The sequence below is a fragment of the Diaphorina citri genome, unplaced genomic scaffold, assembly GCF_000475195.1.
Source record: "Diaphorina citri unplaced genomic scaffold, Diaci psyllid genome assembly version 1.1 scaffold4265, whole genome shotgun sequence".
Lineage (NCBI taxonomy): Eukaryota > Metazoa > Arthropoda > Insecta > Hemiptera > Psyllidae > Diaphorina > Diaphorina citri.
This window is the reverse complement of record NW_007381664.1, coordinates 1-11,754: the sequence shown is the minus strand read 5'-3', so window position 1 is coordinate 11,754 and position 11,754 is coordinate 1. Positions and strand designations below refer to the sequence as shown.

Below are 11,754 nucleotides of genomic sequence, written 5' to 3'. Positions count from 1 at the left end.
TTTTTTTATCGCTCGTCCATTGGCTGAAGGGTTTTAATGAGAATGTTTACCCAAGTGTTCACACCCTGTAACCAATAGACGACCAATAAAAAAAAAGCTCATCACCAGAGATAAAAAGTGGCTGAATGAGAATGCCACAAGAAAGAAAATAGGATAATCCCATTTCTACGAAGCCTCTATAAATCTAGATCGAGTCAATACGCTTTTTTACCGTTTTACCTATCCCAGTATTCCTGTCTCTAATGGGTGTTCTAGCGTAGGTAAAATACCTACTTTCTTCTTCTCTTTAATATGTATCTCATTATGTTGCAAAATAAAATGAATCCCTTATTATTAAAAAATAATATAATCTCGTCGTCTTATTTTCATAATGATTGAGCTTACACACAATAGGCGAAGCAGAAAGGTATCATTATTTTGGAATTCATTCTTATTTTATTAAGCTGTGTCCACACCACACATATTCTACCCCATCGATCCACGAGGTGAAGAGGTGAATCTATGTTGTCGAGGCAGTGTACGGTTCCAGCCGTCGTCGATTGACTCAACGGTGGATCGACTAAGTGTGGACACAGCTTTATACGTAGATATAGGAAGATACGTATAGGGCCTTTCGCAGCCCAACTGTGCCCCGCGATAAGTGTGCGTCCACAACGAGGACCATAGACCATGGACCATTGACCCTCGTGTAGAACCTGGACCATTGACCCTCGTCGACACCATCGACCCTCGCACCAGTTGTCCAAAACGGAGCGAAGAATACCGAGATGTTCTTCTGTATACGCTGAGTCACCCCTAATTTCAGCCCAAGTTCTATACAACCGACACTCCTACCATTTAGATTTAACTACCCTATATACAAATTACAAAGAAAAATGTAAATCAGTGTTGAATATCCAATAAAATATAACAAGACCGACCGCGTAATTGCAGAAATGTATTTCTGCGTGTGGCGGGTCTATAAACAACAACAACAACATATTTTGTATAACATGGCTGAATGAGAATGCCACAAGAAAGAAAATAGGATAATCCCATTTCTACGAAGCCTCTATAAATCTAGATCGAGTCAATACGCTTTTTTACCGTTTTACCTATCCCAGTATTCCTGTCTCTAATGGGTGTTCTAGCGTAGGTAAAATACCTACTTTCTTCTTCTCTTTAATATGTATCTCATTATGTTGCAAAATAAAATGAATCCCTTATTATTAAAAAATAATATAATCTCGTCGTCTTATTTTCATAATGATTGAGCTTACACACAATAGGCGAAGCAGAAAGGTATAATTATTTTGGAAATCATTCTTATTTTATTAAGCTGTGTCCACACCACACATATTCTACCCCGTCGATCCCGAGGTGAAGAGGTGAATCTATGTTGTCGAGGCAGTGTACGGTTCCAGCCGTCGTCGATTGACTCAACGGTGGATCGACTAAGTGTGGACACAGCTTTATACGTAGATATAGGAAGATATGTATAGGGCCTTTCGCAGCCCAACTGTGCCCCGCGATAAGTGTGCGTCCACAACGGGGACCATAGACCATGGACCATTGACCCTAGTGTAGAACCTGGACCATTGACCCTCGCCGACACCATCGACCCTCGCACCAGTTGTCCATAACGGAGCGAAGAAAGGAGGGAAACAAGATATTAAAAAGCAGGCCGTTCCAAAAACGAACCTTATTTGTTTAGAATACAATCAACCCCAGGCGGAAATGGAACCCGAGACCTAGTGCTTCCAAGGCAGAAGCTAACTAGACTGACACCCCCCGGTGTACGGCTCTGGGTACATATAACAATAGAGAGGTTAATAATGGTTTTAGTAAAAGAACGGAGGTGTTATAAACTGTCGTGTGTTAACTTTGGTTTGGTGTAGGCTGATGTGTCATTAAATTTACGAGATCTATGAATGTAGGATTATCTCATTGGGAATACAGTCGAACCTGTCCAAGTGGGAATCCAAGGGACCGACAATTTTTTCTCACTTGTCCAGGTTTCCCAGTTAAAAAGTGTCCTACTTAGAGAGATTGCCGTGAAGGGGCCACGATTTTTTTTTCCAGTTATCCAGGTTTCCCACTTAGACGGGTCCCACTTATACAGGTTCGACTGTACCTGTAGGTATCATTCATAATAATACAAGAGAGAGAAAGAGAGAGAGAAAGAGAGAGAGAACTAAAGAATTTTGGTGGAGACGCCAAAACTTCAATTTTGAATTTTGATTGTTCTAAGAAATCTAGTGTAGTATTTTATGTTCGGTTCTACAATCTACAAACTTTTGTATTTCGGAGTGTTGACGAACCACTACACTTTACTATACGTCCAATACTTATAGTGCCTACCTATTACTACACCACTAAATCCCACTTCCTACACCTCTAATCTTTCTAATTCACTACACCACTAATCTAACACGTGGTCACGTGGTGATAAATACTCACAGGTGTGATAGGGGACTGTATAATATGTCTATAACTCTATAGGCATATTAGGCAAATAGCATTTTCCTAACGAAATTCCCTTGTAAGGTGAGGAGTCTAGTAAAAAAGGAATTGAACGGCTAAAGGTAGAAACACACTACTATCACGTCACGTCACATGAGGTTATGGGGAGTTAGAAAGATGTAGTTCAAAGTTTTCCCATAATATTGTAGGTACTCGTAATTCGTTCAGGACAGCTACACTACTATCATGTCACGTGAGGGCAGTGTGGCTAACACTGTCGATATATCGACTATCGACTATTGCACCCCACTGAAGAGATCCTAGGAGGCTTCATGGCCGTCAACTTCCCTCAGGGGCCACATTTAGGGATGCTGGAAAAACACAACTAAAAATTGCGATGAGTCACAAAGAGACATGAGAAAAGAGAAAAACGCGATGTTTATTATCCGACACAAAACGTGTTCTAATGTTCTTATCACTAAAAAAATTGATAACTACTAACAGAGAATATGCATGTAACTAGCGAATTCCTCTGAGTCAGATCACCAGATCAGCCAGTAGCAGTTTCCTTTGTGAGTTGGTCCTAAAAAGATAGGAAATATTTTCATTTTTTATTACGTTTATTAATCTATTTTTGTTGTGAACTATTAGCTGACCTATTGAGGAGAGTATCAACCTACCGCGTAGGTCCAACCGCGACTAATTGCATGTCATCAAGAGAAATCTGAGATTCGGATTGAACACACCTTAAGATGGAGTCCAGCACAGAAAGTAAGTGATAAATAAAAAAAAAGTATTTTCCCGCCCGAGCCGGATTTTATCCTAGGTTTAATCTCACGAACCTCCGCCACCATCCTAATAAGTATCGGGTACCTAGACCTAGGTTGATGTGTACCATTACTACCGAGTTCTATAAACACAGTCAGTACCTTTTGCAAAAATTCAGTACTTCAGTACCTTGAGAGGTTTAATCTCACGAACCTCCGCCACCATCCTAATAAGTATCGGGTACCTAGACCTAGGTTGATGTGTACCATTACTACCGAGTTCTAAACACAGTCAGTACTTTTTGTAAAAGTTCAGTACTTTAGTACCTTGAGGTCAAATTTCAGTACCTTTTTGGACTGAACTGCACTGCACTGAAAAAATTTGCTTAATATTCAAAATTTGCTTTTGTTATTCTTTTGTCCGCCATTACACAATATTTTTTCGCGTATTCCTGCAGGGTCTCTCGTGTACCCCGCTTGAGAATCGCTGCGCCGATCAGTCATATTCTTATGGCGTGGCTTAATTTGGTATCCACTATCAACAACCATCATGACAAGATCGATTGGTACTTGGAGTGGCCTCTCAACAAATAGTGCCAGGCCGGTTTTCACCGTCACTTCGTTTTATCCTAAACACATAAGGTTCGTTCTCGGAACTTCTCTTCGCTTTCGGAACGATCAGACCTTAGCAGTTACAGTGTTACAGTTTCCTATATCATACCTCTAATAATATCTAATATATGTAATAATAATAAAAAAAAAATGATCCTCGCAGAATTCTGTGAATTTTCAGACTCGAACCACTAATCTCCAGGTTTGGAGTTCACTATATCACTGAGGTTGGTTGTCTTACCTATAGCTACATAGATAAGTAGGTAAAAATTGTAGAGAAAAGATATTCTGAATCAGCCTGTACATTTTACTAGTCTGCGGTTTTGTCGGATGCATAATGCTGTGGTTACACTGGATCAGATTTCTTTGACCATACTGAATAAGTGAGATTTCTAGTCAGTAGTCACATTGCTTTCGATTTTTATCAATTTAGATTGTCCAAGAGTGCATCTAACCTAACCTAAAGAAAATGAAAATTATTATGTTACTTCATTTTACAGGAACTCCACTTCTACACCAACCTGAATCGGAGACTACAAACGATCATGGGGTAAGTACAGCAACTTTTAATTGAGTACTGAAAATTTTTATTATGTAGGTAAAGAGCTGAAAATCACTGTCAGGAAACTCAAAACAACTCATTGTTAAAAAAAAAAAAGAGTCTAAAGTAACTAAACCATCACAAAATCGGCATTCTAGCACATTCGTGGGAATCCGAATATTTAACGCTTTAGAACTGAATATTTAACGATTTAGATAATTTAGAAGGATTAGTAGATAAGGTATTTTAGGCACTTAAACCTACTAATAAATAAATAAATCTAAATACCTATCATCATATTCCTCTGATTTAACTACTCTACATGCTTTATCTATTTTTGATAAACGAGTAGGTAGTGTAGGTACCCTATTTGTGGCATTGGTGTCATTATCTATTTTTGATGAACCTATTTGTAACATTGGTGTCAAAAAATCCTCACACTGTCCACATGGTTAGATAATGTGCTAGTAATTTTTATTAAGCTGAATAGGTATCAACCACGAACAATCGAACTGGACTCCTTCATGCATTTTTAGCTGAATTTTCTTTAACACCTTGAGTGCCACGTCCGGCATATATGCTGGACACTGATGTTTCCGTTGTGGCCCCGTCCGGCATATATGCCGGACACTTGGGTGTTCACTTTAGATGAGTGTCCGGCATATAATATAGGATGAGTTATGCATTTTTCGGCTAAGTCACAAACTTTGGATCGGGGTTGTGACCCCAAAAAAGGCGCCTGTTTGCTATTGATTTATTTTCTACTTTTCTCGAAAACGAAGCCAAAGTATGGAAAATGGCTGAGATTTTTTTTTTTTGTGGAAATTATGAAAATATGAGATGTAGCTATCCTGAGTGGTTGTCGATGTTTTTCTGGGACACCCTGTAGAACAGTGAATCACGGGGACCTTGGCGTGGGGTCCATAATTATTTTCCCCCTTCAACTTTATCTACCGGATTTCGCATGTTGAGGTTCTTATCAGATGATGAGTATGCTCTACAAATTACATAGTGCATAATATGTATTATTAGTGGCATAGTGGCTATATGAAATAACTTACTAACAATGATATCAGATAAGGACCAGGTAAAATTTCCAAATTTCTCAAAAAATTCAATTAACGTATTGATAAAGTCGATCAATTTAATTTGTATCCACTTACTCTGTAGGTACCTAAGTAAAATTGTGTAGAAAATTAAAATGTTAGTGTTATGTTGTTATTATTATGTTACTTCATTTTACAGGAACTCCACTTCTACACCAACCTGAATCGGAGACTACAAACGATCATGGGGTAAGTACAGCAACTTTTAATTGAGTACTGAAAATTTTTATTATGTAGGTAAAGAGCTGAAAATCACTGTCAGGAAACTCAAAACAACTCATTGTTAAAAAAAAAAAAGAGTCTAAAGTAACTAAACCATCACAAAATCGGCATTCTAGCACATTCGTGGGAATCCGAATATTTAACGCTTTAGAACTGAATATTTAACGATTTAGATAATTTAGAAGGATTAGTAGATAAGGTATTTTAGCCACTTAAACCTACTAATAAATAAATAAATCTAAATACCTATCATCATATTCCTCTGATTTTTAACTACTCTACATGCTTTATCTATTTTTGATAAACGAGTAGGTACCCTAATATTTGTGGCATTGGTGTCATTATCTATTTTTGATGAACCTATTTGTAACATTGGTGTCAAAAAATCCTCACACTGTCCACATGGTTAGATAATGTGCTAGTAATTTTTATTAAGTACTAGCCGAAATCCGTCGCTTCGCTCCGGATTTCTGCTAGTAAATCCTTAAGGCATGGCCGTTCTTGTAGGAAATAATTTCATTGAAATCGGATAACTTTAATTTTTACCCTATAAACCTCATGTCACTCATCCATTTAGTGGTCTTGCTCGGCGTAGCTTAACAAATACGAACCGGAAAATAGCCTATAACCTTCACGGGAGTGCAAGCAATAAGTTCAATAAGTTGACAAAGTTTCATGGGATACAGACAGTGAAGTTTCAGTTTGTTATTCCAGCCACTCACTATCAGGTATCAGGTAGACCTCACAGGCGGACCTTTTCAGCCATACCTGGCAGGTTTACTTGATAATGAGAAGAAGAAGACTAATGAGAATTAGACGCACACAATTTTCCTCCGCGAACCCCAAGAAAAACCCTCCGATTTCTGGGGTAAAGGAACTCTTTAATCCCATTCCATCAGTATAACTTCTTATATAAATCAGTAAAACCCTATTATGTTAACTTGTTTGGCGACCAAGGGTTAAATCGTTTTACGTTTGGGGTACTAAACGTAGGTACCTTTGTACTAATTGTGACATGTAAAAAGTGAATCATGTCACATGTGCCTGAGTTTTCCAATAACCTGTTAATCATTTGGCTGTCCACCATATGGGCACCACATCTTATCAGACGGTTATCAGTGAGGTGATAAACTTTTCAGAAAGTAAATCTATTATTATTATTATTATTATTATCATCATCATCAGAATGTTATATACTTTTTTTACATATAAAAGTAAATCGCTTACAAATAAATAGGTAGGTACGTGCCTAACTAGGTACGTACAATAATTTTCTCAGTGTATTAGTTTGTATTTTAACAGTGGAATTGTTTCAATCTTGATGACCTAATATAATACCTACTTAATGAGTAGGCACTTTTACCTACCTACTTAATGAGTAGGTACCTATATAGGCACTTTTCTCCTCCCATCTAGGTACTTTTCTCGTTTCGTAGAACGGAATTTCATTGACGTACTCGTACCATTATACTAATCGACTGAATAGAGAGGCACGAAAAATGGTAAGTTTGAAATTACTTTTAGTTATACCTGTATACCTTTCTTCTGGATTCGTAATTATCTATTCTTCTTTCTTCCACATACTACAGTCGACTCTCGATAATTCGAAATTGGAGGGACCTGACTATTATTTCGAATTATTGAGAGTTTCGATTTACCGAGATGTTCGAATTAGCGAGAGAGAAAAAATGAAAACTTCGTGGGAATCCGAATATTTAACGCTTTAGAACTGAATATTTAACGATTTAGATAATTTAGAAGGATTAGTAGATAAGGTATTTTAGCCACTTAAACCTACTAATAAATAAATAAATCTAAATACCTATCATCATATTCCTCTGATTTTTAACTACTCTACATGCTTTATCTATTTTTGATAAACGAGTAGGTACCCTAATATTTGTGGCATTGGTGTCATTATCTATTTTTGATGAACCTATTTGTAACATTGGTGTCAAAAAATCCTCACACTGTCCACATGGTTAGATAATGTGCTAGTAATTTTTATTAAGTACTAGCCGAAATCCTTAAGGCATGGCCGTTCTTGTAGGAAATAATTTCATTGAAATCGGATAACTTTAATTTTTACTCTATAAACCTCATGTCACTCATCCATTTAGTGGTCTTGCTCGGCGTAGCTTAACAAATACGAACCGGAAAATAGCCCATAACCTTCACGGGAGTGCATGCAATAAGTTGACAAAGTTTCATGGGATACAGACAGTGGAGTTTCAGTTTGTTATTCCAGCCACTCACTATCAGGTAGACCTCACAGGCGGACCTTTTCAGCCATACCTGGCAGGTCTACCTGATAATAAGAAGAATTCGACGCACACCATTTTCGTCCGCGAACCCAAAAAAACCCTCCGATTTTGGTAGCCTATTTCTGGGGTAAAGGAACTCTTTAATCCCATTCGATCAGTGTAAAAACCACTATTAGGTACCACTACTTCTTATTATATAAATCAGTAAAACCCTATTATGTTAACTTGTTTGGCGACCAAGGGTTAAATCGTTTTACGTTTGGGGTACTAAACGTAGGTAGGTACTAATTGTGACATGTAAAAAGTGAATCATGTCACATGTTCATGAGTTTTCCAATAACCTGTTAATCATTTGGCTGTCCACCATATGGGCACCACATCTTATCAGACGGTTATCAGTGAGGTGATAAACTTTTCAGAAAGTAAATCTATTATTATTATTATTATTATTATCATCATCATCAGAATGTTATATACTTTTTTTACATATAAAAGTAAATCGCTTACAAATAAATAGGTAGAGATACGAGCCTAACTATAGGTACGTACAATAATTTTCTCAGTGTATTAGTTTGTATTTTAACAGTGGAATTGTTTCAATCTTGATGACCTAATATAACACCTAATACCTACCTAATGAGTATGTACTTTTACATACCTACTTAATGAGTAGGGTACCCAACACCCATCTAGGTTACTTTTCTCGTTTCGTAGAACGGAATTTCATTGACGTACTCGTACCATTATACTAATCGACTGAATAGAGAGGCACGAAAAATGGTAAGTTTGAAATTACTTTTAGTTAAACCTGTACCTTTCTTCTGGATTCGTAATTACCTACCTATCTATTCCCCTTTCTTCCACATACTAGGTATGTACAATATTGTATAGTACATACATAGGTGTTTACTTTTTTTTTCTTGGTCCAATTCTTTTTACTTCGATTTATCGAGCGTACCAAAATGCATTGATTTTTTTCGAAATATCGAGAGTTTTTCAAGGGACCAGACAGTTGCTTCGATTTATCGAGAGTTTCGAATTATCGAAGGTTTGAATTACCGAGAGTCGACTGTATGTACAATATTGTATAGTACATACATAGGTGTTCACTTGTTTATTTTGGAACAGAAAAGTTATATTTTCCTATGTCGGGATACTTTCGGAAATCGAACCGGTTCCCTTTTGGAAACTGATATAACGCCTGTACCTACTAAGCCATAGAAGTCAGCTCCCATGGCGTAGTGATCACTGCGCTCGCCTTGTACGCACGACCGACTGTCAGTCAAGTATCTGCTTGGAACGAGACCGTCTTTAAACGAGACAGATAAAAATGGTCCCATCACACGGTGTTGGAAAGATAGTAAAGTCCCAAATACTAATCCCCCTCTCCACTCAACTTGAAATTCTCTGCAAGTGGTATCTGTCTGAATAAGTGCTCTGAATATTATCTATATCAGCGCTTCTCAACCTTTTTTCGCCCGCGTACCCCTTGGGTACCCGGGTTTAATCTCACGAACCTCCGCCACCATCCTAATAAGTATCGGGTACCTAGACCTAGGTTGATGTGTACCATTACTACCGAGTTCTAAACACAGTCAGTACTTTTTGTAAAAGTTCAGTACTTTAGTACCTTGAGGTCAAATTTCAGTACCTTTTTGGACTGAACTGCACTGCACTGAAAAAATTTGCTTAATATTCAAAATTTGCTTTTGTTATTCTTTTGTCCGCCATTACACAATATTTTTTCGCGTATTCCTGCAGGGTCTCTCGTGTACCCCGCTTGAGAATCGCTGCGCCGATCAGTCATATTCTTATGGCGTGGCTTAATTTGGTATCCACTATCAACAACCATCATGACAAGATCGATTGGTACTTGGAGTGGCCTCTCAACAAATAGTGCCAGGCCGGTTTTCACCGTCACTTCGTCACTATGTCAGTAATGAGTAATGTCAGTTGTTAGTGTGCGTTTAGTGATTTAGTGCGGAAGCTCACATACGTGGATTCGATTTTTTCGAAGTGTCGATCGAACGGTTTAATTTTCCGAAAACTGGCGGCGATTTTTCTACTCGATTTATGTGTGTGATTTTTTTATATTTTTTCCTTTTTCTGTGGTAATTTTAAAAATATCGAAAAATAAATACTGAATACCTAGGTATATTACCTATGAAACATTAACTGGTAGTGGTACAATATTTTAATTTCATTTTAATTAATTGGGTAAAAAAATAACCTTAAAACTTGTTAGAGATTGCCTTGCGAAATAATTTCGTCCTTTGATAGCAATTTTTGTATTTTTTACAAGACCAAAAACCCAATGAAGAGTCTTTTGAATTTTTGATTGACCCTAATTTATACTAAAATCCCTTAAATATACAATAATTCTATTATTCTACTTTGGTATGAATTCTACCAAAGTTCTATTAGAATTCATACCTAACACCAAAGTATACTAGAGGTAGATACCTGTTAACGTTTCTCGAGGATACCTATTACTGCTTCTCCACATTACTGCGAGCTCTCAGCCCCTCAGAGATTGTTCTGACCTTCGTAATCAGCACATACCTCGGTTCTCAAGAAGACAATAACTCCAAACAATAAAATTCTACCAGGTATAACGTGGTACCTCTTAAACGTTTTGAACTGCTCCTACATAGCAATAAATGCAGAAATGTTTCTGCCACCATATTATCAGAGGGGCTGGAAGCCCCTCGGTTCTCAAGAAGACAATAACTCCAAACAATAAAATTCTACCAGGTATAACGTGGTACCTCGTAAACGTTTTGAACTGCTCCTAACATAGCAATAAATGCAGAAATGTTTCTGCCATCATATTATCAGAGGGGCTGGAAGCCTTACACTAGGTTGACTAGGTTAACGATAGAAAACAAACTGAGTTACACTAGGTTGACTAGGTTAACAATAGAAAACAAACTGAGACAAGAAAGAGGACGGACAACGTTCAGAACGTCAGGTGTGAACAAGTTCATTCAATTACAAGTGCCACTGAATCATCAACGCTTTTTTCCCGTTGAACGGCAGAACAGATTCCAGTGACAAGAGGACGGTGGACGGTGCAAACTTCCGTCCGACGTTTTTTTTCCCGTCGGACGGAAAACGTTGGTTAAAGTGAACACATAGAAAACAAACTGAGACAAGAAAGAGGACGGACAACGTTCAGAACGTCAGGTGTGAACAAGCTCATTCAATTACAAGTGCCACTGAATCATCAACGTTTTTTTCCCCGTTGAACGGCAGAACAGATTCCAGTGATAAGAGGACGGTGCAAACTTCCGTCCGACGTTTTTTTCCCCGTCGGACGGAAAACGTTGGTTAAAGTGAACACATCAATTTAAATGGGCCACTTGAAAGATAAAATCTGTCACGGTAAAAAAACGGGACGGAAAAAAAGCGTCACGGTAAAAAAAAAAAAAAAAAAAAAAAAAGGCAGTGATGTGTACCTAGTGTTATTATGTATTTCAGTTTGAGTACCTAGTACCCACTGGTAGGTATACCATTCTTCTACTTGATGGCCTTCGGTTCCCCCTCAGTTTCAGGCTAATTCTGACTGATTACCAGACACTCTTGTGCTAAGAGATTCATGCAGAATCATTCATAATTTTATCCTCTTTTTACAATATATGTACCAGTTTTATTAAGTACTTATCTACCTAGGTACTCGTATCTGCATAATGCTTCTGATTTCTGCAAACGTATGCACGTTTTAAAACATGAATTATAGATTTATGCACTTTATATATAAAAAAATAATTAGGTAGGTACCTAATTTGTTTGGACTTAAT

At 37.5% G+C, this 11,754-nt stretch overlaps 2 long non-coding RNA genes across 2 annotated transcripts; both read left to right on the top strand.

Annotated features, from left to right (window-relative positions):
• Window positions 1–2,953: 2,953 nt before the first annotated feature.
• Window positions 2,954–7,383, top strand: LOC113472195. The gene is made up of 3 exons (XR_003394615.1): window positions 2,954–3,213; window positions 4,322–4,371; window positions 7,107–7,383. It is a non-coding gene; the product is annotated as an uncharacterized LOC113472195 (long non-coding RNA).
• Window positions 7,384–8,646: 1,263 nt separating this feature from the next.
• On the top strand, window positions 8,647–10,129 carry LOC113472196. Its single transcript, XR_003394616.1, has 2 exons — window positions 8,647–8,734; window positions 9,716–10,129. It is a non-coding gene; the product is annotated as an uncharacterized LOC113472196 (long non-coding RNA).
• The last annotated feature ends 1,625 nt before the right edge of the window (window positions 10,130–11,754 follow it).